Raw genomic sequence first — 5110 nt, 5'->3', positions numbered from 1 at the left:
AAGTCAAGGTGCAGTCCAACACCTTGGACTGGATCCAGTCCTGCCCCCAGACTTGGTCATTAGTTTATGTTCAAAGAACTATATAGGTGAAATAGAACCAAATAGATCCAAGTTTGTCCTGCAGGATTAAGGATGGAAAGCCAGGTATTCAATATTAATAAAATTAATTATTTTTTTAAATTGTTAATGATTAGGTAAAAAGGTAAAAATTGAAAAAGTAAAAATGGGAAAAGACAAAAGGTCAAAAAGATGAAAGGTTTTAATCAGAATTATTTACTACAGAATAAAACTAAAAATATAGTGTATTTCTTATTATATCAGTAATATCAGAGCTAGCTCACCTGTACCAATGGCCATGGGCAATCACTTTCACCCAGCCTTGAGGGGTATCCTTAAGGGACATTGCCATGCAAGAGGAGGATCTTCACACACTTTAGAGAGGTATGCTAGAAATCCACTCCGTGAAAAAGTGGGACTGGTCTTTTCTAGTATAAAATGATTGATTGTCAATCATACACAGTTATGTGGTGGTGTGCCCACTGTGGTGGGCTGACCTTGGCTGGGTGCCAGGTGCCCATCAAGCCACTCCACCACTGCTCTCTCCCTTCCCAGCTGGACATGGAGAGAGAGAATAAGATGGAAAACAACTCTTAGATTGAAATAAAGCAGTTTACTAACACAAAAGTGAAAGTATGGGCATGCATAAGCAAAGAGAAAAAAAAAGAACTTTATTCTCTACTTCCCATCCACAAGAGATGTTCAGCCACTTCCTAGGAAGTAGGACTTCAGCAGGTGGAGTGCTTGCTCCAGAAAGCAAACACTGTAAACAGCAAAAGCTGCTCACCCCATTCCTCCTGCTTTCCTTAGCTTTCATATCTGAGCTGGCACCCTGTGGTATGGAACATCCCTTTGGTTAATTTGGGTCAGCTCTCCCAGTTGCATCCCCTCTCAGGATCTTGCTGGCCCCCAGCTCCATGACTGGTGTGTTATCAACACCTTTCCAGCTGCCCATGCAAAGCACAGCACTATGAAAGCTTCTAAGGGAAAATGAAGTCCAGCCCAGCCAGACCCGATACACCTACTTGTCAAAATATGCTTTATTGTTGAAAGAGATATTATCAGCTCGTGGGTTTCTCCTACTCCACACTTCTGTGACTCACACTCCTCTCAGGGCCTGCACACCTGTACTGGTGTCAGCTCAGCCAGGAAGCACCTGCCTGACACTTGCTCATGATGGGTCTAAATTGAGATTGTTTAGCAAGATGGTCTCGGCATTCTTCAACACCAAAAATCCTCTTTGCTCAGTCCATCACCGCCAACTTGTAAATGAGGCAAAATTCAAGCTGCTGTACCCTAGCCTAGGCAGAATGTCCTGCTACAGATGCATGATGCTTGAATATATGACTTCTTTGCACACCATGCAAACTTAAAATCTTCATTTTACCCTTTTAAGTAGAGTGAAAATGGAGTTTGGGTAACTGAATGGTAACAACAACATACTGTGTGGGTTCAGGGAAAATGGAGTTTGGGTAACTGAATAATAACAACAACATACTGTGTGGGTTCAGGGAAAATCACTGGCAGACCTATCAGACCCTCATTCCTCCCAAAAGTACATTTTGAAATTACCCTTCCCCTGGCAGAGAGAGAGAGAGACCCTGCTTTTTGTTGCTTCAGGAATGAGCACGTGAGGATGTTCAGCTATCAGACCCTCATCTCACTATTTTGTTTTTATCTCATGAAAGGGTTTTTTCTCTTTGAGAAATGAAGGTAGAATGGTGCTAGAAACTTGATGACTATCACAGCCAGCCCGGGATTACGCTCCTGCAGGAAGAGCCATTGTGCCTATCCACATCCAGTGACCATCACACAAGGCAAGTCTCAGCCCTCCCTGGGACAGCTGGTAGAGTGACTGCTTTGGGGCACTGAGGATGTTGGAGCCAAAGGAAGCCCTACCACTGCTTTTTGCTCCTGCAGTTCCTGTGTGGCCCACGGGGCAACCCTGCTCCTCCTGCACCACCACAGTCCATCCCTGAAGAAACCAGGGCAGCCCCATGCTGAGGTGGGTGTGTAAATCCCTGCCTTGCTCTCTTCCATAACTGTTCTTTAACATGTAAGAACATTTTTTTTCCACCTTATACACAGCTGGAATTCATAAATGAAAGAGGGACATATCAAAATTCGAGGCTAGCCTCAGCATCCTGTCATACCTAGCCCTCAATCCAGACAGAAAAGTCAAAGCAAAAGGAATGCAATGTACTGGGAGCTACCAATCACCACTGGCTACAGGATGACCATCAGCCTCACTCTTTCCTGATATGACAAAATGAACCTTCCTCTTCTTTTCTCTCTCAACTCAGCTGTGTGAAATGTAAAAAGGGGGAAAAAATGACAGTATGTTCCAACCAAAAATACAGAGAAGACCCACAGAAGTTTTTGAGATTGGTCTCAATTACAGAGACCAGTCCTATCCCTTCACAGAGTGGAGGTAAAGGGGGAAGGTAAAGTGGAGGTAAAGCTTTTTACCACTAAGAATGGTGGTAAAAACCCTCTCTGCCTCTCTTTAGATAGATATAGAGGGATCTGTATTGCCTAAATACCATATGCTAATCCAGAGACGAGATCTGGATTAGCATATGGTATTTTTTGATTTATATCAGTTACCTGTTTTGTTGATTTATATCAGTTACCTTGTTGGTTCCTTCTTAGTTTCTATACATAATTTATTTGTAGTTTAAAATAAATAACTGGACAAATTCTGTAACATTATCCAGAAATCTGTTTTCTCTCTCACTATGAAAGGAATTTCTCATTTTTTTGGAGAATCTAAAGTTTAACAACTGAGTACCTTTCTAAAGCCAAAGTTTACCCCACCTGCTGTTATCCCAGCATTAGATGTAACCATTCCATATTTGTCTGTAACAAGCTGAGTGAGATGTCATTTTATGAAAGTTGTTGAGGAAACCTACAGAGCAGCTCTCAGTTTGAAAAGGCAATTTAATGGATCATGAAGTGACAAACCAGCATGACAGACCTTCCATATTTTTCATCAGTAAAACTGCTGAAAAAACTCCTCACTAAAACAAAAAGCCCAGCATGCAGTAAAGAGCAAGGGCTGCAGAGCGGAAGGGCCTAATAGGGCTCTCAGAGGGTGTGCAACAAAACAGATCTACTTGATGGTCTGCTGAAAGCTCTGCTGTTAAAAATCACCTTTTAGTAAGAGACTACTAATCTCCAATTTTGCAAGGAAACTGGTGGATAAAATCTAGTTTTGCTGTAAATCCAGATGTTCCACTTGCACAGTTTTACACTCATGTTCAGCTCCATGGGGCTGGGACCAGGCAGTCATCCCTGGGTTGCCAGTTTCCTGATGGACCTTGACTGGAAGCATCTCCTGGGTGAGGTCACTGTCCCTTGGGAGCACCCAGGACACCCTGCAGCCATGCCAGTCATTGCTGGGGTTAGCATGTAAAGGGTTTCTGCACTGCAGTTTCTCTCTTTTGGTCCTAATTGCAGCTGCAGAACATTTGCTTTTTGCATATATATTAAGTGATGTCTCATAACAATTCTTTTCTTCACAGGTGAGTAATAAGGTCCTTGTGAATTCATATTCAAAGAGATGTATTCTCTAGATCACAGAAGTGAGGTGTTGAGCTGTAAGGAGGACAGACTCAATAAAACAAAACAGCGAGGGCTTGCCATACTTACACTGTAAGTGTGAGGTTGCAGAACTGAGCTGAACCACAAATGATTGCACAGTAAGGTGTATTTCCTCCTTTTTAATGGAGCATATCTATACAGATAGATTATAACAGTCTTTATGTAAGCACAAATTCTTACCCCTCATTCCTCTACAGGAGTTAAGTAAGCTTTGTTGATAAACTCCCAGACTTCCAAAGAAAAATTGAAGTGTTCGTGCCATTAATTTTCATTTCTGCTTCTTTCTTCATGATTATTTTAACCAGTGCAGTGGAGTTATTTTCAGAGGCACCAAGCCAGAGAATCATTGCACTCAGCTTTCATGCTGTGAGATGGAGCATTTGGGTTTGAATATGAATTTGATAGTAGTAACAGTAGCAGTGGGAAACTTTATCTGTGAAAGGGAGTCAAAATGGAGCAGAACTGAGAACTCCATCAGCAAAAGAGTCTGTTATAGCTGGGCTGCAGTAGTTCAAGTCCTTCCTTTTCCCCCGCTTAATCAAGTGACAGAAAATGTGTTCCTGCCTGGCTCAGCACTTCTAATCTAGGCACGATGTAAAAACCCAAAGCTCTTGATAAATGTTGGCTTCTACTAATTTATGTCAAAAAGAACAAAGGTTCTCTAACTAGATTGAGGGTCTATATGCACTGATTTGGGCTGAAATGCTAAACTATAATCTAATTTCCTAAATTTTGTTCCAATTATTTGCAAAATAATGAAAACTAGCAGGAGAGCAGATAAGGGTTAGGGAGAATGAGAAGCAGGTGCCTTTGCAGATAGCTGTAGCAGCAATCTCTAAGTAATAGACACACTAGTTGAATTTTCTTTTTAAATTTACATCATGATGATTTTTCATTCAGTCTCAAGTAAATCCTGCCATCAACAGGTACCACAAAAAAAATCCCTTTGTATCCAGGCACAGTAAATTGCAAAAATAAAGCCTACACCTATCTACAGGTGTAGATATCATGCTGAAGTTGTAAATTGAAATGAAATGTAAATTTTTGTTGTAACAGTTCTTGTAAAAACATTGTTGGTTCTGTTGGTAGAGTAAGCCACAGGACTGGGACTGCCCAGTGACACAGCACAACGAGAACTCACATTTTCAGGAGGTTTAGCTAGAACTTAACTTACTTCCTGTTTTCTTATGTTGTGGCTGGTTCTTGGGGGTTGTGTGTCCTTCTTTTTGTTCCTTCACACCAATGGAATTTTTTGCCCATTAGTTGGGGAAATCTGACTGCTGGTACTTGGTGGGTGCTTGAAAAACCCAGGGAGTTTGGCTGGGCTAGGGGGAAGGAGGTGGGAGGGCAGGGGCAGCTGGGGACTGGCTGGTTTCTTCAGGTTCAGAGCAGAACTCTTGCTGGGAGCTGTTGCTGCAGAGAGAAGGGAATTCACCATCACCCAGACAGA

General features: G+C 42.0%; 1 protein-coding gene across 1 annotated transcript in view; it reads left to right on the top strand.

Annotated features, from left to right (window-relative positions):
* The first annotated feature begins 281 nt into the window (after positions 1 to 281).
* Positions 282 to 5110, top strand: part of SH2D1B (SH2 domain containing 1B) — a 16399-nt gene continuing 11570 nt past the window's right edge. Inside the window, exon 1 of the mRNA XM_015622395.2 lies at positions 282 to 2062. The gene's annotated coding sequence lies outside the window, so the exon portion shown is untranslated. The remainder of the gene's footprint in view (positions 2063 to 5110) is intronic.

This window comes from Parus major, chromosome 1, assembly GCF_001522545.3.
Source record: "Parus major isolate Abel chromosome 1, Parus_major1.1, whole genome shotgun sequence".
Classification (NCBI taxonomy): domain Eukaryota; kingdom Metazoa; phylum Chordata; class Aves; order Passeriformes; family Paridae; genus Parus; species Parus major.
The sequence above is the reverse complement of the archived record's forward strand: the minus strand, read 5'-3'. Positions and strand labels throughout refer to the sequence as shown.